We start from the raw sequence: 24,820 nt of genomic DNA on the forward strand, positions 1-24,820 counted from the left end.
AGTTGTATTCTTCAGTTAATTGATAAATATAAGAGCAGATTTATCAGTATAATGTTTATTTAAAACCTATATGAGTGTGTAATATAATGCATTTATATTTATATATAATAGGTATATGTATAAACTATGTATACATTATGCAACTGGAAGGTTTTGGATTTGTTGATTTCGTTTTCATCGAACAAAATTAGATTCTTTTTGAAAAAATAAAAGGTTATTATAATAAATAATACAATAATATGCATATGGTATTATTATTAATTGTATATTCAATAACTTATTTGTATAGTTTACATTTATTATTTACGTGCGTGTATGTGTTTCTTAGAAAGTGTACTGAATTTCCCTTTCCGGTATGATATTTATTTTATATAATAAATCAAGTGGTGTTTGTCTAACTTGTATTCTCTGAAACCTCCTGTTCAGAATTTTAAAGGTGTAGTTCGTAGTAAATATTATTATGACACGTTAAATTCCGGTTTAATTGAAAGGATTTGTGAATTTTGGACGCGAAAAATTTTTTAAAACTTCTATCATATTATATTGATCAGATGCACTGCACATAATATTTTACCTATAAAAAAAAATTATTTCGGGGTGGGGGGAACCCATACCACAAAGGTGTAAACAGAGAATCTGCAAGCAGCTGAAAATTAATTTTTTTTTGTCAAAACTATATACGTATATACATAGTAGACGTATTCGTATGTATGCGTATATACGAACGGGTGTGTGGGAAACAAAAAAAAATTATTATAAACAATGCACAAATTTGAATTAGACGATGAGTTCTTTTAGCTCCCCATGCCACGCAGTTGTTTTCTCGCGGGTGAATAGGACAGTGCGTCTCTTGTCCTGACTGGTACGTACCATCTATTATATATACACATATACATGGTCGAAAAAATAAATTATATTTTTTATACCTATAGTGCTGTTTGGTCGTGTATATAGTATGTAAAATAGCTGAGCACTTTATGTTGTCAACGGTCCTACAGATAAATAATACCTACGCGAGATGTCGAGGTCCGTATAATTATGATGACAGAGGAGGATAGGGTGGGGAACAATAGGTTTACTGTATATACACTACATATATAGCGTATAATGCACAGTATTATATTATTATTTATTATAATATTATTATAAATGCTCAATAGGGACAGAGGAAAACAATTATACTTATTTAAAAAAACTCATTACGGCGGCTGTACAACACAATACTGGTTAAGTATACCATATCCGTATACTATCCATTAAACTAAAGTAAAAAAAAAGTATTAATTTATCAACGGTCGGCTAAAAATTATTTTAGTATACACACCGTTTACATAATATTTTGCACACCAGATGTCCAGATCAGATATCGTTTCACTATAATATGCATATGCATTCTCTATTCTCATGATAACTGTTTTGAATGTTAACAAAACACGTGTAACAGTAAAATTGTATGTTAATAAATAATAAGTTTCAATTTATGTTAAAGGAGTTATTATTTAGACTTCAATAAAAAAATTAATTGTCATTTAAAAAAAAATAATACATTTTAGCTTTTTAAAGGGTTATTATCTTTTATGTTTCAAAACTTTTAATCTATACACTTTTTTATTTTAATTTTTAAGTTAAAAACACAATCAAAGTTCACAAGGGCGGATTTAGAAGGGGTACTTACTGCTATATAACACCCCCATTGAGCCATATGCTTATATTTATTTATTTTTGTAAGAAATAATATAATTTACCATAATAATTATTGTCGTATGCGTATGCTGAACTAATTATTACCAACAGGCAACAATATGGCTAATATTATAATATTAAGTCAATATACCATATAATATTAATATTTTAGTTATCAAATAACCATTTAACTTATACGTTATAATAAGTCAATGCCAACGTATATACTATATATACTCATCAAACACAACAAAATTTTGATATAAATAGTCTTAATATTTAGAACATTTTATTGTGTATAGAAAATTATATACGAAATAGTGGAATGTAATAAGTTTCTATAGCAAATATTTTTTTATTTTTGCAAAAAATTTGTTATTTAACGATTGAAAATTGAATTCAAATTTACGACTTTAAAAAAATGAATATGTTTAGCCTAAACTTTTTTTAAATGTCAATAAAATGACTTATAAGTTATAAGGAATCATGTATTATATTTTAAAATTAAAGATATAAACATATATAATTGTAAGAGTTTTTAACTAGAACATAATTTACTAAGTGTTGCATTAGCCCATAAATAGCTAAAATATTTTGAAAATTGTATAATGTTTAGAAAATATTAATTTAAATATTTGATAACATTTGTATGTTTTTAAGGATAAGAACTTTTTTGTAAAACTAATATCACTCCTCTCACAATGCCTAAAATGTTTTGACTAAAAAAATGTAATGAATAATATTATGTATAATGTATACACAATTAGTTATATCTTATAGATAATTAATAATAATTACTAATTATTACCTATAGTGATTAGTGGCTTAGCCAGGGAGGTGCTTAGGCCTAAATTTACACCTCTATATTTGGGGGGGGGGACACATAATATGTGGCTATTTTAACAACGATAGGTAATGGGATTAGAGTTTATGGTAGTAGCATATCATCTAGACCAGGGCTTCCAAAGTTTGTTCAAGTACTTTTATCATAGCATACAAATAAAAAACCACTGAGAAAATATTTTTTTTAATCAAATGAAGGCTCGAAAAGATCATTTTTAAGTTTACAATTATATTATATACTATAATTTTTAATTTTTTTTATATAGTTTATTAGTTATTAGTTATTCTTATTACTTATTAGACCCTTTCTAGCATCACTATTTAATAAGTTTTGTTTCTGTTAAATCCTGTTATGACCTCAAATAGATTTTAGAGATTTTAGTTTTATGCTACGTCACTATAATAGTACTATAATGGTATAACGCGGTGATAACTGCAATTAATACAAAATTTTATACAATTTTAATAATATACTGTAGTTAATCACATAATACATTTAATATTTAGCATTAGCTTATAAGGCATTATACAAGTTTACTAGCTTTATTCGGTGTTTATTAAATTTCAGGTGGTAATAGATAATCATTGATCATCATCGACAGGAAGTTTTTTTATAATTATTTGGTTAAAAAATATATTGATTTTTTAAATTTAGATGTTATAGTAAAGTAAAAACGATTTAATATAAAAAGAATATACTTTTTTTTACGTTAATGAAATATTTTTAAATTATTAAGACTATATGTATATGTATATATATCAGTAGCGTGCTGAAAAATGACCTAAGTCACACTACCATTTTACCACCTTTAGCATCACAGCTTTGAAACTATTTTTTTTTTTTACTTTATATAAATATATTATTATCAAAAAATGTTGATCGCACTAAATCCGTTTCCCAATGTCCACCTACCTACACACCAATTTTGATCTTGAGGAAATTGCCTCAAAAAAGCCTACTTCAGCACATCACTGCTATTCATTATCTTTCATCTATTAACATTAATATTTTATCTACTTTCATAATAAATGATAATAATGTTTTAGTCCATGGGAATATAGTCTTAAAATATATTCTTGTATACAATTATAACAGTTTTCAATGATACTTAGTTTTTATAGCTGATCAGTAACTTTTTTGTTGTTAATTATTGCAATTGCACTATAGTTGTCCAGATAAAAAGGACCAAATATTAACGAAACATAAGTTTATAATTGTAATTTTTTTTTTTTAACGATAGAATTTTTATTTTTTTATCAATTGAACAAAAAGTTGGGAGATAATAAACTGCGTCAAAAAAAATTAACATTATACAATCTGTGACAAAACCGATAAGATACATTATATAAACTGCGACAATTTATTTTATATATATAATATAGGTACATAGATACTTACGATGTACATAACCGACATAACCTATACGACAACACATATTATACGTTAATCATTTAATTAGATATATATTGGTATAACTATAGATTATGTACCAAAAATGATTTTTCTTGTAGAGTAATATATTCGTTATTTAAAACCAATTTGGCTCTGCATGTTTTCTTTGAGAAAATCCATGTTGAATAACCGCCTATTTTGGAATTATATTTAAATTTAAATTTAAAATTGTTAAGCACCAATAATTGTTTGCCGTTTTGGCTAAACATTTTTGTAAATTTCATTTTAAATACAAATAATTCAATATTATACGACACAGCACGTACTAACTAGTGATAATCTTCTACTTGTGAAGGAGCCGATATTTAGTATATTACATTAAAACCTAAAAATAATTTTGGATTTTCCTTACAAATTTGTCTCCAACACAGTGCCGGATTAAGAGATTTGGCGCCCCTAGGCCCGTATAACATAATGGCCTTAAAAAAACATTTTTGTTTATCAACAAGTAATAAGGACATTTTGCCCTAATATTATACTTATAAAAAACTTTTTATACAACTTGTTTACAAAATTTATTTTTTTTACATGATTTAGTTAAATTAAAAATTATATAAAATTCAGAAAAACAATTGTAATTAGATGTTTAGAATTTTAAGGCTCATAATGTTCATATTCCTATACGAAAATACGATACACAATGTTTTATTAAATATTAATTAAAGTAATGGTAAATTTATTATTTCCTTGATTTTGATTTGCTATCTCTGCTTATCATGATATATTTACTTTTATAAATACATATTGTAGTTATTCTAAGAATGGAATAATATTGAAAATACTATTACTGTATGTTATTATTTATAAAATATATTGATTATATTTTTTTTTCTTTTTAAAATACAACTATGTGTGTTGATTTAAGAATTTCAATAAGAGAAAGTAAAAACTGCATACGGGTGAAACCGGGTAATTCAGCTAGTAATATATACTAATTTTGAATACCAACGACTCTGTATTCCCAACTGCTACAACTTATCTACCTGATTGCGTCTGTTCAAAAAATTACGTGCATAGAAGGAGCACTGTGCGTGTATATATGTGCATATACATATTTATTATATAGTTTATTATTATAGTAGTGGTATTATAGGTATCTTATATTCCTACTTGCATACTTCTCGCACCCACTCGTCTCAACCTATAGGTATACACCCTCGGTACGCTTAGCCGAAACACGCCATACGCATTTCTCCACTCCCTCAACACCCCTGCCCATCATAACATCTGCACCTACCTCCCCTGCTTTCTCAATAGCCGTCACACTTTCCCCATTACTAATGGCGCCCCGGTAGATCTCATAAATATTTCCATTAAACTGAGTGAAATTGGTTTTTTCGCAATAACGCCAGAACCGCGAGCTCGTATATATTTTATATATTTATTTATTATACACCAACGAAATGCAAGACGAGACGCGATAGTCATATATATAACAACGTGGGGCATGCATTCAAAATGAGATGCAGACGGAGGGAAAGATAAAAAAAATCGAAAGCATTGTACGCGGTGGTTATATTATTATCGCCAACCGTTCTAAATCGACCACCGTCTCTACTCTAACTGTGGTTTGGTATAAGGTGGGCTGGAAAGATGGTTTTTGGCATTTAACGCAGGCAAAGATTCTTTATTTATTGATATTTATTGTTTAATATATTATTTATACACTTTAAATGTGATCGTGATTTATTAGATTAGCAGCGTATGACGTTGAGATAGTGAGTTAGGTATGAATTTCGAAAACGTTCTCGGTATATATATTTTTTATTATTTTATAAGTGTATAATAAATAATAATATATTATAAAATAATATTTACGTTTGCTATAAAAGTATAGTAGTAATGGTTATACAAGGTATTCAATATGTTTAGAAATGGTATTTTTTCTAATTCCCTAATGAAGATTTTTGAATATTAATAAGGATTATAAAATGTATATCTGAGAATACTTTTCAAAATACCACTATTATTTTACGCGTTAGGGATATCAACTTTTATTTTTTAAATGACAACCCTGTTTTTCTATATATTCTATAGAAATTAAAAATATAAAAATAATATAATAATTTTAGTTTATTTTTGGAAACTTTTTGAATTATGCTCAATTTACCTTAAAATAGTAGTAAAATAAAAATGAGAATTCAAAGGTCTTATTAAATAGTTTAAGCTTAATTATTTGTAATTTAATTTTCTGAAAGAAAAAAATAAAATAAAATTAATACTATCATTATCTTACGCTTACAAAAGCATTTGTTATCATTCGTGAAAAATAAACAAAATGTAATCTGTTGGAGGGGCTATTGTTTATGTATATAATATCTTAATAAGTCAGTTATCAGTTATTAGAAATATTCAGCTGTTTGAAAGTAACTTTTTTATTGACATAGAAATAAATTTCATTGTAAAATGTATATTATTTTTACACATATTATTATTTAATAAGACTATAGGAATATTTTTTTCTTTTGATTTTTAATTCGACAATTAATCGCAAGTGAATAGTTTATTTGACAACAAATTTACCAAACGACATGGAATTGTTGTAGTCCCTGGCAACTAATTTAATCACGGCAAATTAATTATATATTATATGTAATACAAATAAGTGACAGTTGTTATGTAGACTTGGTAGATTTATTTTATCAATTTAATGAAAAATCTCAAATTGTATTCATAAATATTTACTTAAATAGTTGATTTTAATAAAAAAAAAAAAAAATTATCAATATTATACATCTAAAAAGTGTACTGTGTAAAAGGAATAGTTATCGGTGTGGTCAAAGATTAAAAACACAAGGCAACAGGTTGATAAAAATATGAAAAAGAGCTTTTCCTAACTATTTGTCGTTAAACGATGGATTCACCTATTAAAAAAAACATTTTTAAAACTTTAAATGAACTGATGCAAAAAATAATAAAACTCGTCTGGTCGCTCGATTCGTTAATAAATTATTATTTTATCCACAAAGAACTTAAGGTTATATTTACACCTACTCTGCATCCCCGCAATGACAAGTATCGTGGTCCTTTATTTTCAATTATTTTTTTTTCTTATTCGTTGTAGGTTTCTTAATGAAACCTACCCTAATGATGAATGGTTTAAGCACTTAATCGTATCATTTTAAAGCAATAGTTTTCTTCCTCTTTATAGGTATAAGATTTTCTGCCGTAGTTTAATAATATTAACGATTTTTTCAATAAAAGATAATTATAATCTCCATTGTTTATATTATTTATTGCTTTTATTTACAATTGCTCAATAAAGAACGTTATGTGTTTTATTATTTTAAAAGTCTTTTTTTGAAAATAGTGTTACAAGGTAAGTAAATAAATAAAATTAACAATACTGTTACATCCGGCATATTGGAGTGAAGGAGTGAACACGAACGGTTTAGTCGTGAAACACTAGTTTAGACGTCTCTCGCCTACGTCGTCAAATAAATATCCAGCTCCGTATGAACTGGAGGTCGCATATTATCGGTCGTGCAAATACAACAGTCGTGAGACATGTGCAGAATGAGTAGTGTTCTCGCCAGTTTACGACTCCGTGTGAACCCGGCTGTAATTAGGAATTATACATAATATATATATTATAACATATTATATTATATAGGTAAAATGTAAATTTAAGTGTTATTGTAAGACAGAGTGAGATAGACGTAGGACTAAATTTAGCAGAATTCTTAGGTTATTTAATTCAATTAAAAGAACTACGCCATTGTCGGTATGTGCGCGTTGATAAAGTTGTTGGGTTTTGTGGAGAAAATAATCTTTATCTTAGCATGGAACAGCAGCAGAAATAGCAAAAGCAACAAACGCTTTTAGCTTATTGAACTGAAAATTGAGTTATTACGTTTTTTTGCACCCCTCGTTATGTTATTTATATATACATATATATACATACGCATTTATAAATTAGAGGAGAGAGAGCGAGAGAAAACTTACATGACGTATAGTTATTGGCCCGAAAATGGCTTCGGTTAACGTTTCCAAGGAGACCACGACGTGCAAGCGCCTCTGTCGTTCCATCTGCGACCGATGTTCACCGGCTCGCCAGCCCACCACCACCGCCACCTCCACTCATGTCAATTTCGTGCTGTTTGCGCTTCATTTCTTTCCACCACAACGCGGAGCTGTTCAGGGTAAGAATATTTCCATAACACTGGTGGCTATAAAAACTAAAAAGAGAAGAAAATAGAACTAGTTGAAAAAATATTCGTTTCCATCAATGTGACATTAAAGTGTTGCATATTACAGTGTTGGGTAGTAACGTAACGGAAGTAACGCGTTACTTTATTTGTAACACTATTTGTAGTTTCATTAGAATTATTTCCAAGTAACGAAAATGTAATGCATTTTCAGACTGAATTTTCTACTGAAAAATCAGTAAATGAAAAAAGTCTGAATTTTTAACCTTCAAGAATTTTTGTTAAATAGAAAAATGATTTAATTGTAACTAAGTTGAAATGAGTAGGTGAATAATTGAGTTATAGCTTTAACATTAAATATTATTGAGAGAGATTCAATATCACACCCAAGCGATATAACGATTTGAATCCACAAAAACGTCGGCGTGAATAGTTCCAAAAATTTCTAATTTTTAACTTTTCTCCAAAACTATTTTAACTAAAAAGTTGGTTGATAGCTCTTTAAAAAGGGATTATCAAGTAGATAAAAAATGTGCAATTAAAAACTTTCAAAAAAAATTATTTAAATTTTCACAGTTAAGAAAATAGTTATTTTTTGCTAGATTTTCATTTAGCGTGGTAGATTATCGAAACTGGAGAACAGATTTTGTTAATTGGGGTCTTGTTAAATTCACATTGGCTAGGAGAAGTGTTGTAAAGATTTTCAGAACTTTATCTTCAATCGTTAACTCACTACAAAGCTATAAAGCTGAAAAACATAAAAAAATACCCAATAAAATGTGTTTTAATTTTTTTTGAAGCTCTGTAGTGAATTAACTCTAAAAGATAAAGTTTTGAAAATCTTCACTGCACTTCTCTTAGTCAATGTGAATCTAACAAGACCCCAAACAAAAAAATTCGCTCTCCGGTTTCAGAAATCTATCTCACTAAATGAAAATGAAAAAAAAATACATTATACATACGTATTGCATACAAATATACAATTAATAAATTTCTAAAAATTGAAAATCAAGAAAGTTTACATGCCGATCTCTGACTTGGCAAGCGTTTTTTTTATACGTGTACGGTTTACATGAAATGCTTTGATCTTTAACTTTGTGGGGGATTTCTGATAACAAATTGGATCTAGTTTGTACTTTAGGAAGGTTGAAATTTCCAGTAGTAACTTATTAAAATAATTGGAGAAAAAAAAACTTAATGAAAAGGTTTAATTATAGTGTTATAAATTAATTATATTAAAATTAAGGAATTTTTACGCAAATCTAATTTTTGGCAAAATAAATTTTGCTTTTTTAATGTAACTCAAAAACGAACAAACGTAGATACATGACATTCTACTATAAACTTAAATTATCATTTTATATTTACGATAACAGTTTTAAAATATTTTGATATTTTGAGAAATTTTCAATTTTTTTAGTTTCTTTTTTATTTGAAATTAAAATTTCAATTAAAAGTTATTTAATTATTTGATTTAATCTAGAAAAGCTAGAAAATGTAATACAATAAGCTCCTCATAAAATAAAAATCTATAGTCACAATATTGTTTAGGGTGTTTAAAGTTAGAATTTTGACAAAATTCCTAAATATCTTAAAAATGTATATAGAAATTATTTTTTAGTTAGAAATTCAATAAAATTATTTTTTTTATTTATTTTAGTTGTATTAATTTATATAAAAAAGTTTCTACCGGAAAGCAAAATTAATTTTTTATGAATATAAGACCTAAGAAATTAGGTTAGGTTGGGAATTATTTTTACCACATTATCATTACAGATATTTAACCGTAAAATAATTATTTCCCTTTAATAACTTTTTATATGTTGTCGTATTAAAAAGAAAAATAACAATAATAGATAATAATTTGAATTTATCAAAAATTGTTTATATTATTATTTTAAATATATACCTACTCATTTTGAGCTATTTAAAAATATTAAAAAATTTTTTTAGCATTTTTTTTTATAAAGGTCAATAAAATTCTATTTGTTCGGCCAAAAATTTTGAAAATTTAATACAAGATTTCCCATAAGTTTTTCTTATATCTATATAAAAATATTAAAAATACATAAGCACAACATTTTTTTATATGCTTTTGAAGTTCATATTTTACGAAATCATAAAAATGTACAAACTATACAAGTATTTCATAGTACAATATTTATAAAATCGTCAATTTTATTGTTATAACTTATTATAACTTACTAAGGTTTGGAAATTTAATGCAATGTTTCCTTTACATAGTTCATACATTGGAACAAAAAAACCTTAAAAATGTACAAATATTTTATATATATAATATATATTCGAAAATCGAAGTTCAAATTTTGACAAAATTACATACCTATTTTGATGACGAATAACAGTGTTAATTATTTTGTTATAATTCAATAAATTATTAGTAGGAATTTAAAACTTTTACACATTTTATGATTTTTACTATATTATATATTCACTTGTGATAATGTTCGCCAGACTGGATATGTTTATTCAGTGGTTGAATATATTTTAGTGATGGATATTTTTAATTTAAAAGTAACTGTTACAAGTTTATTTTCTTTGGTAGAAACTAAATCGAAAAATACAACACAAATAAATGTAATATGGTTTTTTAAAAATGGAATTTTAATAATTTGTAAAACATAATTTTTTTACTATAGTGTAGAAGGTATATTAAAATTAGTATAAAATTGTAAAATGTATACATAGTAAGTGTGGTGACGCATAATCAACTAACGTGTAGTGCAGAATTAGGTACATCATATTTACTTATACTAGGTATCTTAAAAATGTTGTAGTAAGTACTAGGTAGGTACTTCAGAGTTTCAGACCCACGATTTTCAAATGTATCGTCATTCGAAAGTTAACATTTACTAATCTAGGTTTGTTTAATTAACTTCCTGTAACTATAAAATCATAGAATATTTACTTTTAATGAAACCATTAACATCACTTCAAATTCAACAACATGTTTATACTTTTAATCTTCATCGAAATAAATTAAGAGATTCTTTATTCGCCTTTAGAAGTATAGGTAAAATAAAACTCAACTTTTTAAAATTATTACGAACAATTTCCAAAAATAGTTAGATTTATTAATTTTCCCTTAACATACATGCATAACTTGATGGCAGGTGTAACCTTAAGTTTTATCTAAATATGTAGAATTGTTAATCTAATTTATCTAATATTATTAACTGATAAACAGTTGTTTAGAAATTATTACTGTTTTAACTTTCAAATTAGGTAGTGCCTTATTGGACTGGTATAGTATAGTATAGATAAAATAATTTTTCGATAGATCAGCTTTGCTTGTTAAAACTCTAAATAAGAGTGTTGTATATCTTAAACATGATATAAATTAGAATTAAAAGCTTCTAGCTCATATTATTTTCTATACATAATACTATGATGATAATTTATAATACCTAATTACCCATACATATAATTTAAACAATACTCCAAATAACATTTTTAAAATTTAATTCTGTTAGCTATTTAAAGGCGTACAGCTATTATTATTATTTTATTATTTAATGTAATAATGTAGCTAGTGTCACAAAAGCTATGTAACCAACCAAATCATACCTTTACAAATAACGTTTTATATATGCCCGTTAATATAAAATATTGAACTTTCATATAGGTAATCAGTACACTTCAAATGGTTAAAAAAGTTACATAATAAAAAAAAATTAAATTCACTTATTGTATTTAGTATTATAATAAAAAATAATGATGAATATATCTGTTATACTGTATACATTTATACATGCGTATATTATATGAAAAGGTTGCGGACCATCATGTACAATGAAATACAAATACTGTGAATATAAATAAATTAGGTCCTCGTTATCTATTTATTTTTTGCTTCAACTTTGTAATGGCACTTAAGTACTCGTTCAAACAGATTTTATAAAATGGAAAAAAAACTTTCTTTAAATTAAAAAAGTTTTTTCAGTCTCCCTTTTACTCAGGCGTTTTGTATGGGCTCACTTGAGTAAGGACTGAGGACCGCATGGGGGAGGAAAGAGCATTGATTAATAAGAAGATTTCCATTCCACCATGTAAAACGTACATCGTTGTTAGTTCTGTATAACGTCGTATAATATGAGTGTGTATATTTTTATGTATATATATTTTTATAGTATTATTGTGTATAAACCATGCGATTCGTGAATATTGCTCAAACGTCCCCTTTAAGAGCTATTCTTAAAGGGCTTGTATAAACCAACCAATCCTCGTCAAGGAAAAAAAATGAGAAAGGTCCCGGAAGTATTATTAAAAAGCAAAAAGTACTCGTAATCTGATATTATTATCAACCGTTTTTATTTTATTTTTTTAATACTGGTGTTTTCTTTTGCAATATCTATGTATAATATATACCTACTTTACCCTATGTATATAATATATATATATATATACATTTTACCGATAATTAGATTGGCTTGTGTATATAAACACCAAGATTTAATCGGAGGGTTAATTGCAAATTAGACGCAGGACTTTAATACGTGTTAAAACATTGTAACGGTAATAAGGGTTCTTTTCCTTTGACCGGAATAAAAGGTTTTCTCCAACTTTTTTTTTAAATTAAACATTATTATAACTAAAAGAGGGGAAAATAAATAAGATTTAATTTACACCGTATCATCGAATACTAATGTTTTTCCAGTGCACGGAAAAAAATAATTGAATATTATTAATAAAATAGTTTTGTAATATGATTTATAGTTAGAGAAACACAAATATATTAGTCCTAGCCATAAATACTATAGCCATTATTGAAGTACATTGTAATAGTTACAAAATGTTTTATTTTAACTGATGTTTTGATTATATGAACAAAGTATCAGTAAAAATAGCAATGTATTGTTGTAGCTACAAACAATATTGTTTATAAACTATAGCTACAACTACAAACCTACAAAACATTTGATTGGAATTACTTAATATTTTATGAATTGTTACCGGTGTACAATAAAAATAACCGTTTATTTGGTAAAAACTACCTATCTGTTAGACTTATGGTAATTTACATAGAGACATGAAGTACTCATATGAATTTATTTTCATGTAAAAATTAGTTAATAATTAATTAATTATTATTCGTATATAGTTTAATTTAACTAAAAAAATGTTGGTATGCAATAAACATATAGTAAGGTAGGTAGTAAACCAGGTACATAATGTATATTGTATGTTGATACATTTCAACATTTTCAAATTTAGTGAATTTAAAAATTGTTTGTTAAATTTTAAGCTTTAATCACATTATTTTTACATTAAAAAGTCTATTATACGTTTTTAATTCTCAGCAATTTTTTAAATACAATTATATATAATGTATATATATATAACTTTCCTAACATTGTAAAAAAACTTTTTGGAATTTACTTATTTCATTATAATAAAATAAAATCTTAAATCATTATTATTTACAATATATTATAGGTTAGGCATTATTTCTTTGATTACAAATTTATCAAACATTTAGAATTTTCATTCGATGTATTGTATATTATATGTAAATAGATTTAAATGATATTATTTATTACAATAGAAATACGTAATAATCATTTCATATTGATATTAATCTGAAGCTGTGTATGAAATGGTAAAAACTTACAGATAATACAAGATTATACAGATTATACAATTTGTACATTCCATTTCGGGCTAAATTAAAATACTATAAATAGCGTAAATAATTTCCTTATTACACGTTACGGACAAGACTTTTTTCGTGACATTTTTAACTGTATACCTACGTAAACTTGTTATTAAATTATAATAAAAAATATCTATATACATAAGGACCAGTAAGGAAACTAATTGTATTTTATTACAGTAAAGAAATTACATTTCATATAAAATAACTCACACGGCAACATAGGCAGCAGTGGCGGCGGGGTAGGACGAATGGACGTCCAGATTTAATATCGAGCCTATAGTATAACTGCAGCCTGATGGTGAACTTTTCTCCCTTTTTCCTTATTCCTCTTTTTTTTATTATTATTACATCAGCAGCTGCCGGCGTATTCTTTTCCGTCTTCAGAATATACTTTTACGTTTATTATTCGCAAATTTCTTTCCTCTGTTCACTCTGTCTGTGACATTTCCCCTCTTCGTTTCTATTGTAATTTAGACTTTCCCTCTATCACCCATATATTTGGAATCGAACGCAATCGCGTTGGCTTCCTTTGAACTTTCTCTCTCTCTCTCTCTCTCTCTGTCTCTCTGTCTCTCCCTAGATATAGATATAATATACACCTATATAATATTTAAAATATAACTAGCTCCCTCAACGCACATAAATGACTGTTTTTCGTTTGGACATTTTTCGTTCAATTTCTATGTACTTCACTGCAGACTACTCAACTCATTTTTTTCATATTCTCACATACAGCTATTTAAAAAATCGATGTTAAAAAGACATGGGTTTTAGAATACATTAAAGTGGTTTGTGTGTATGTGCATCGTTGACGAGTAAATTAAATATCTGTTGGAGTAATTTAATAAGCAAATATAGTTATATTTATTAATATTTTATGATCAAAACTATTCGGTATAATTTCTAAGAATATATAGATACTTAAAAAGATGTCACACCTGAATATTAAAAATAAAAACTACATGGTAAATTTGAGTTCAGCATAAGCAGCTCTAATTTTGTGTTGTTATTTGTTAGTTTAAATATTACAATAAATTGACTTATTATTATCAAACTTAAAGGAAAAACATATTATCTAACTGCAGTCTCTCTTAGTCTTAAAATATTTTAAATTTTAAGTCATGAGAATATTTTACAACACAGTTCAGGGGCGCCATTTAGGGGGGGGGGGCAGGGTATACTTTGGCTCCCATATTTTTACCGAGTCTTATTGGCCTGAATTAAAATTTACAATGCGCCGACGGCGCACGGGCGACGGCCTATGGCCCTATGAGTAAAAATTAAAATATATTAATAATTGTTATGAATACTATATAATGCGTAGCTAGCGTAGGTATAAAATATAATATTATTATGTATGTAGATAGGTAATAAATAATAATGCATAATATTTATTATTTTTAGATTCTTATTAGATTATAGCATATAGCTATTTTCAACTCTCCAGATATTATTTTTTTCGTTAGTAGGTATAAATGTATTATAATAAAATATGGTATAAATATTAAAATATATAATAGGTACGTATCGACGTATGTGGGTATTCCATTCCATTATACAATAATTATGCTTGTAATTCAAAATAATTCTATATTTCTAACATTACTATGATTTCGTTACAGACTATACCTACGGTTACACTTAGTACAATATTATATAATATTATATCTTCAATAGGTGACAAACGATTAAGTGATTTAATGGTCGTAGCGATAGAAAAAGAAGATAATAACAAAATAAATTTAGACGAAGCAGTAGATAGATTTTCTAAAATAAATACTAGAAGGTATAAGCTAGAATAGCATAATTAATTTAAAAAACGAATGTATTTTGTATGGAATACTGTATTATTATTTATTATAATATGTTAATAAATAAATATAATATATTAAATTTATTTGGAATAAATTTCATAGATTAAATATAAGTTTCTACAGTTAATATTTTTGGATCTATAGCAAAAGGCAAATAAATTATTAATGAATAATTTGAATTCATTGAAATTACCCTTCAAGAGTTTAACCCCATATAAGTGACTTACACACAAACCATATCTGTTTTTACTATTTTGAAAAAATTGGCCTGCTTAAATTTTGGCACCCCTACTATAAAACTCAAATGACGCCACTGAATAAGTTGCTTTAAAATTAAGAGATTGTATAAAATCAACAATATAACACAGATAATGTTATTTTCTTTTAGTTTGACAAAAATTAATTTACTTTAATATACTACTGAAGCATTAATCATTTAACTTTACAGCCAACGCACCCCTCCTTAGAATGATGCGCGTATACGATTCGTTTACTTTATAACAAATTTATACCTAGGCTACTTATCTAATTGTCAGCGCTGTTATATCGTTCTTATATGTTTACTTTAATACTTATCGTTATCTTGTAACTATTTTGTTATCTAATTTTATATCTATATATCTGTTATTTTTATTTGTAAAAGCTGACTGGCGTTAATTTATAAAATAAAATTAACACACATAAGATAGCATATGCGGGTTTGTATTATATAATTTACTTATTCGTATTTTTTAATCATATATTATGATTATCTATGTGTTGAGTAACTCTTAACAGTGACTTATATAATCGTCATCAATTTTTAGATTATTTTCGGTTTTTTAGGTTTATTAAATAAATTTTTGGTAAATTTAAATTGAATTATTTAGTTAATATAATTAAAATTTTAAATGTATATTTTTTCAATATATTTGAAAAAAAATTAAGCTACTGAAATGTTATTTAAAATAATAATGTGATGAATACAAAACGTCTGCAATATTTTTTCAATTTCTACAAAAAAATGCAAATTAAATATAATATAGGTAACTAACTTTTAAAGACTTAAGTCGTTTATATTAAAATAATATGTTCTTTATTTTCTTTAGTTCTAATTTTAATTAATGTGCATTTGTATATTTGTTTTTGTTTTTTTTTTGGGGGGGGGAGGGGGGCAGAGCTGATGACTTTATGATAAAATGTGTTGATAAAAAATAGGTTAGTTAGCACATTATAAAAGTATACGCATATTAACCAATAGTTAAAGGAAATACATCTTTTCACTGTCCACGGGGACCGAGAGAAAAATTATTAAAAACGAGAAAAATAAATAGAGGGTTACTCGTTGAATTCTGATGGCTGGTAAAGGGAAGTGTGTAGCTTTAACAAGGCTCTCGGGAAAATCTGGTGAAGCAACTGGATAACGAAGCGTAAATATAATAACTCTATATAGACATGAATGTAATTATTATAATTCCAAATTTATTTTCACAAATATTTTTTGTTAACATGTAACTTTTATATAATCAATTCTACAGACTTAAAATAAACATATTTTATGCGTTTAGTCAAATGCGTAATAAATGATAAAAAAATACGATTTAAGAAAATAATTTTCCACAGCTATAATACTATGGTATATGACTATAAACATTTCAAATGTTATGTCACATAATATATTATACATATTTGATATTATTATATATTTATATTACGCATTTGTTTGAAATTACTTGAAGAAAATATGTATACCATTAAAAATTATAAAAATGATTAAACCATCTTACCTATATATAGTAAAACTTTAGTAGTCAGTAAATCAAGTTTAACATAATAAAATAATAAGTTATACAAAATCCGTCACGATGAAAATCGTATAACAGGTGTGTATTTTATACCTACCTATATAATATTATGTATACACAAAGTCTTAATAAACACAAAAAAAAATAATTGCCGATAACGAACACCATAATTCGCACGTTGTGGAGGCGGTGGTGACGGATTTTACGAATCAAATGCACTTATATTTTACATAATATAGGTATAAGAAATAAGTAGGTACACAAAAGCGCGGTGTGATTTTTATAAAGTTATATACACATTTTGTTGCAACCGCCACGTACTGCAGTGTTATACTGCTGACTACGATCCATCGCGGAATAGTGTATGTGTGTATGTACATATGTAACAAAAACCAGTTGTTATTATTATACTTTATACAAAAGCCCCGAATATACACGTGGTATACAAAAAAATCAGCAGGCCATTGTCTTGTACAGAAAAACTAATCTGCATAATATTTTTGTATGAGAAAGAGGACGTATGTCTTCCTTATTGAAGGGATTCCGGTATGGTCGGTATGGGGTCGTGTGTGTGTGTGTTCGTTTGATGCAGTAGTCTCATCGAGGGTTCTTTAAAAATACTTTCATCGTGTGCACAATATACCTATGTGTATAGTCAATGAGAAAAGAAAAAAAATACCTAACGGATATAAAGGATGTGAAAAAAAATAACAAAACAAAACAAAACAAACGAATACCGCTGGACCGGTGAGAACGTTCATTAATCGTATGCAAAAAAGCGAATAATAATTATTGTCCCCGGGCTAACTAGTGAGTGTTTGTGTGCGTGCATATATAAAGGAAATAAATAATAATAATAATGGGAACACGCAGGGGATATTGTTTCTATATAAACGCGTATACACGACGTATACATTTTTTTCGTCGCATACATTTACATAAAATTATCTCATCAGGGGTAACACTATATATTATGTATACGACATGTAAAAAATAAAATTTGTCTGTTGGGAATGTGCTACTATATATTATACACGTTATCATCACCGTCAACTCAGGTATATTACATCATATATGCATTTTATAATACATCATAATATACGTTTAATGTGTATGTGTAGTGTGTACTGTATATAGTTTAAGATTTTTTACTGGAAATGTTTTTGTATTTTGAGTAATCGTGGTATACAAAATGAAGTGAAAAATATAAGTTTCATTATCATTAGATTATAAATTATGATATTATAGACGCGTCTAGCTTTATTAACTTCGCTATATATGTTCGAGTAACTTCTGTAAAAATGAGATTATACAATATACATTTTTACAATATATTATATTATTATATATATAAACAAACTGTAAAAAATATCATAATTAAATATTAACGTAACAATAACCGTACACAATACGTGTAATATATCTATGTAATAATGAATAATATGTAATGTTATATAAAAATAAGAATTATTGTGATAAATACTCACAAGTGAATAAACATTGTTGATTTAAAATTAAACAAATCGTATTTCTTATATATTTTGTCCAATAAATTTAAAAAAAATACCTGCAAGTTGATAAACTTTTATATTTAAATACGTAAATTATTATTATAATATTTATATTATAGTTATTTTACATTCTGTTTAAAATTATCTAATTATTATTTTACTATAACTTAACATTTTATTTAATGATATTAAATATAAAATAAAACATAGCAACCCACCCACGTATTCTTAAATATTTTTTTCTTCGGTTGTGCCAATAGAATAATCATTCCTAACATTAGTAGGTATACTTTATTATGATACCTGATTTATACATACACGATGATATACTATAGTAATATTATTTGATATGGACGTAATTAATAATAAAAAAAACATATATAAAATACTAATATTCCTTAACAGTTGGGCAATAAATTTATATTTTTTATGCATAGATACATTTTCTCTAAAACAAGTCATTCGTTTAGTTTACCATGAATAAAACATTCACCTATATAAAAAATATTATTTTAGGCTTAGTGAATTTAAATGAGAAAAAAATGTAGTCGTATACTGTTTAATATTTATAATACATTTTAAAGTTTATTTATCATATTTTATAATTCGTTTATAATAAATGATTTTGAAATAATTTCGATATGATTATATGAATTACGTTTCGTAAAATCAACAGATTGTAGGGAATGGGATCCTGTAAAAGAAATTTAATTCTAGTATTAAGCATTTTAGAACAAGAAGGTTAAAAGTACTATGTCAGATGTAGAATGGGTACCTATTTGTTATCAATGAACAATGGTGCATAACCACGAGAGTGGAAACTTAGCATTTATTGGCCAGGTTATTAGGTTATCTTCAATCATTGTTATAAATTATAACATATTTTATAACGAATATATACCAAACTACACATCTCAATATCAACGAAAACGAATATAAACATGATAATAATTATTTTAGTTACAGAAATAAACTAATAGGTTATACGCGTCGTATAAGCCAATACTAATAAATTTAATATTTAAAAACAAGACAGCATTAAATTATTTCAGAAAATATAAATTATTTTTAACACAGATTAGCTAATAGTGAATTGGTTATAGTATCAAAATATATGGTTCACCTAATGGCTAATCATTTTTATAATTAAATTCACTACGTTATTTCGAATAACAATATTCAACTTTTTTAACGTTACATGTATGTTTTTTGTTTATTGATCATTTTAAATTATGATTAATGATAATATATAATTATATGTTTAATGGAATTCGAATTTCTTTGTTCATTTACTGATTTTGTTTATTTTTTTTAAATTTTTTTTTCAACCCTGATATAATATCAAGTACATATTATATTTTATGAAGAAATACGATGTTCCCGAAATATACATTGGTATCATGTGTCATTTTTTCGTGAGTTATTATGGTTTGTTCTTTACTCGATGTAAGTTTCGTATTTATATACAATTCTGCAGTAGTGGTTTGAACGGTTGCAGTGGGAGTGATCACTCCTTAGGACTCGGTTAATTTTTTTTTTTTATATGTAAATATTAAAAAATTATAATTTATGGAAATTATTAACATTTTCTATATTATTCAGAAGTTTTAAAATATAACAAGAATATAACTAAGTATGTTAGGAAATTTTAGAAGGATAAAAACATTTTTTTGCATACTATATGTTTTTATTTTGTAGTTCAATCCATCTCTTTCTTGAAGTTTTATCAAAACCATTATTGATATAACTGTGATTACAACGTCAACGTCATGTTACTTACAATGTAAGTAACATTAATGAAAATAAGACCTTAATTAATGTTGTGACGATGAGCTGATGAGCAGTGGTATTTTTTATCACAATAGTTTAATTATGTATAGTGTCCAGTTGTTTATTGTATAAATTAACATTCAGGATCATTTTGACTTGTTAGTTTTTTCATCTTTTGTCCTACAATATGGATTTTTTACAAAGGTACACAAAGGCATTATTACATAATTGTATCATTGTTTTTCCGGAATTTTAGACGTGGTATTTAATTTTTGAGTTTCACCTCCTTCCTCGTCGTTACTATAGCAATATGTGCTCATATATAAAGAAGTATAAAATATATTGTGTAATTGCCCGTCGACAAATTCACTGTGTGTGTGGTGTTCTGGCCGCTCTGGGTGTGTTTTGTGTCGGATCACGTACACATGCTCCGCAGGGGGTAGAAAGATTTAGAACGAGGGTGTCGATTTAGCTACGCAAAACGAACGGAGACGGCGTGGTTGGCGGGGGACATTGAAAAACGTGGCGCGGCCATGATGTTTTTTAGTGTGTGTATTTGTGCGCACTCAAATTGTGTGTGCTGGTTGATCCATGCATTATGCCACAGCCACCGCCGCCATTTCCCGAGAACTTTTTTCCATAGCTCAGCGCACACCTTTCCACATTTTTTATCAGTTTTCATCATATAATGTGGAATATTATATTCATAATAATATTATTTATTATTCGCCATAATTTAGGTACCTATATATATATATATATTATGTGTAATGTGTATGTTGCGTATGTTCTATTATAATCAAAATTATATTTAATGTAAGTTTTCATTTAGATAGGTTCTCAATATTTTTTGCATTTTTATTTTTCATTGTATGATATAAACAGTAAACAGTAATCACTGTATTATTATTTATTCGGACGAGTAGTTGATGACTAATGAGTTATACCTATTTTAAGTTCAGATAATGCCGATAATGGTAGTAGACAATAATAGTAGACCAACATTTTGCGGGGTATCCTCGTACTAGTCGTACTACTCCACTTCGCTAAACCAAATGTTAAATTATACTTATAATTAAATACTTATATTATACTTGTATTTAACTACTCATTGGAATTTTGATTTTTAAGAATCTAAATTCTACGAAAAATATTCTTTTTTAGAGTATGTATTTAAAAATGTATGTTATCATTCAAAAAAGTAAAAATATAAATAATATAACGATAACAATTATTAAAAGTATAGTTTTTTAAGGAAAATATTGTTTTATTTCGTCCTGGAGTAATGTAAAAAAAACATTTTCAATTATGTTAATAGAATTTGATATAATGAGTGGTGTTTGATAAAATCGTAATACACTGTATAAATGTTCCTCAACACTGTTACAATTATTAATTTACCTTCAGAATAAGTATTTTTTTAATTAAAAAACTATTCCCTTATAGGTAAATTTGGCTTCTAGACCATAAATAAAAATGATGATCTCGCCGCGGCTGTCCAAAAATTGAGCATAAATTTACAAAAATTTTTTATAATCGCTTAAAATTAGAATTTCGACAAATTACGTCAAAATCGAAAACATTTTGTAAATTATTTTGTATTCAAAAATGTGTAAAACGCTTCTTGATGCTATTTTAAATGATTATTCGAAATCAATCATAACACTGTTCGGATTAAAATTCAGTTCAAATCTTTTTGAAACATTTAAAATTTTTATATAATTATTGTTTTGTACGAAGTCATTATACATTTATACGTAAACAACTCGATATAGCAGACGTATATGGTATCATTTAATTTTGAAAGTGTTCAAAATGTTTCATCTGCCATCAAATTATTACAGATAAGTATTTTTAAGTAATCTATTGTCAAGAAAATCAAAATTTTTTTCATTCTTACTTTTGTAAAGAAAAGAATGTTAATTATTAACAGGGCTAGGATTTGTATGCAACAACATGTTTATTTTTTGGTACGTCCAAATGGAGTTTTAGTAAGTAATGTCCACAATTTATATTATTCCGATGAAAATGGTACTATTTTTTTACTTCATATTTTTGCATATTTAATATGATCGTATTTATTGTATTTAAGCCCATACATAATAATTAAACTGGTCAAAGTATGTAATTTGGTTTTTTTGTCAAACATAAATTTTATTTTTATAAACACAACCATATGGTCAAAGGCGCAATTGGAGTAAAAAAATTGGGGGGGGGACTTCAGCCCCTTTCATATATTTTTCAATCACTGCCTCTCAGAAATATCCTCTCAGCCCTCAGGGATAATATTTTGTTTATTGATAATGATAAACAACTGAGGCTCGTTATAATAAGCACGGTCTAGATTCTAGACGTAATAGACGTATCTAAGATCATGATTATAATATTGTTACTAAAATTAAAAATTACAAAAATTTATTTTATTGATTTTTTCAGTAGTAATCACATATTTTTTTTATTTATCAATATAATAATATAAATTTCTGCATGGTTTTTTTTTGGGAGGGGGATTTGAATGTATTTGAGGGAGTTTAGCCCCTCCAGCGCCCCCTAATCACGCCTATGCCTATGGTACAATATGACTTTAGGTTAAAATGTATTAAAAAACACACACGTCACACATATATATAAATAAAAAAAAATTATAGAAATATAAAATATTATAAAATATATATTATATTCGGTGTTACCGAATTGCGTGCGATCATTATCTAGGTCGAGTTGTGTGCGTAGTTTTTCTTCAATTAAAATTGAAAATGCAATATTAATTCATTAAAAAATTTACTTTACTACGCAATACACATAAATACATAATGCATTAACGCATAACGCATTAAAATAAATAGATTATTTTGTTTAAATCATAATGAGTACCTATATAGTACCTATTTGTATAAGATATTTTTTTATATTTTAAATAGGCGTTGTTAAATTATTTAAATGTGTGTAAGGTAGTAGTAGGTACAAGTCCTGCACTGCCCTAGAAATTACCCAGTTAGTATACCAAAATATACAATAAACACCATAAAATAATGCCGTGTTCTACGTGAATTTGTCAATTGCTATAAATGCGATAAGATTGTAAAGACATTGGGAAAAATAGAATTCACGGCGTGCGGTAGTCACTATACTCACTAGTCGCTATAATTCGTAATATCATTGATTATAAATATTTATAATCAATGGTAATATGCGGCATACGGTAGTCGCGATAACTCATAATAAGTACCTACATTTTTAGTTTTTATATTTTTATTTTTTATAGTAAACAAATTGATAAAAAATGCAGTAAAAATTGTTCACTATTTTAATTTAATTTAAAATTACAAAATCACTATAGAATTTCAATTCATTTTTCTTACGACCTCTGCAGTATTGATGACAAGTCAACGCGATTTCCAATACCACAGACCGACCACGTTGTTCAGGTAATATATTTTTTATATTATATTATTATAGACCCGTCATAATATTTTAGTATTTATTTAAATAATCAAAACGGTATTAAATGCATATACTTACAACTATTTTCAATGGTCCATGCATTCAAGTATAAATAGTACAATAGTACAAACCTCGTGATTTTACACAAATGCCATCCACCGTTAATGAATAAATGAATAATTATTTTCCTAATTTCTAGTCAGTTTTTGATAAAAAAGATGGATTGGTGCACATGCTGGCATTTATTGACGACCCACTTAACTCAGGTTTTAGTCGACACAGCTATTGGAGTCCCGATTCAAGACCAAAGGCCATACAACAATGTATTTTCATACATTGAATTTTATAATTTTTTTAAATAAAAATGAAATCATTGAAAACAAATAGTATGATAAATAAATGTGGTCAAAATTAATTTAATTTATCTTTAAGATATGTAGTACTATTTAGTACTATATAGGTACTAAAATATGTCATTGCTTAATTATTAGTAACTTATTACCTACTTATTTTAAGTAACCGCGTGTCCGTATCATATAGTACATATTATATAGAATTAAAAATTTTTAAAACGATTAGTTTATATCATGTTTAAACTAGCTGTAATAATTAATTTGTCGTTTAAATATTTAAAAAATATCATATTATATTTCTATTAGGTAACCTCCTACTGGTGGTATTTTTGTAGATGTA

The 24,820-nt window shown here is 26.4% G+C and overlaps 1 protein-coding gene across 2 annotated transcripts in view; it reads right to left on the reverse strand.

Annotated features, from left to right (window-relative positions):
- Positions 1 to 17,748, reverse strand: part of LOC132921302 (protein MCM10 homolog) — a 31,784-nt gene extending 14,036 nt beyond the window's left edge. Inside the window, exons 1-3 of one of the 2 annotated variants that reach the window (XM_060984259.1) lie at positions 17,500 to 17,748; positions 7,925 to 8,157; positions 7,327 to 7,538 (exon numbers count right to left, since the gene is read on the reverse strand). The gene's annotated coding sequence lies outside the window, so the exon portion shown is untranslated. Of the gene's footprint in view, positions 1 to 7,326; positions 7,539 to 7,924; positions 8,158 to 17,384 lie in introns of both variants that reach the window. The other variant, XM_060984260.1, reaches the window with a different exon arrangement.
- Positions 17,749 to 24,820: the final 7,072 nt, after the last annotated feature.

This window comes from Rhopalosiphum padi, chromosome 2 (genome assembly GCF_020882245.1).
Source record: "Rhopalosiphum padi isolate XX-2018 chromosome 2, ASM2088224v1, whole genome shotgun sequence".
NCBI classification, from domain to species: domain Eukaryota; kingdom Metazoa; phylum Arthropoda; class Insecta; order Hemiptera; family Aphididae; genus Rhopalosiphum; species Rhopalosiphum padi.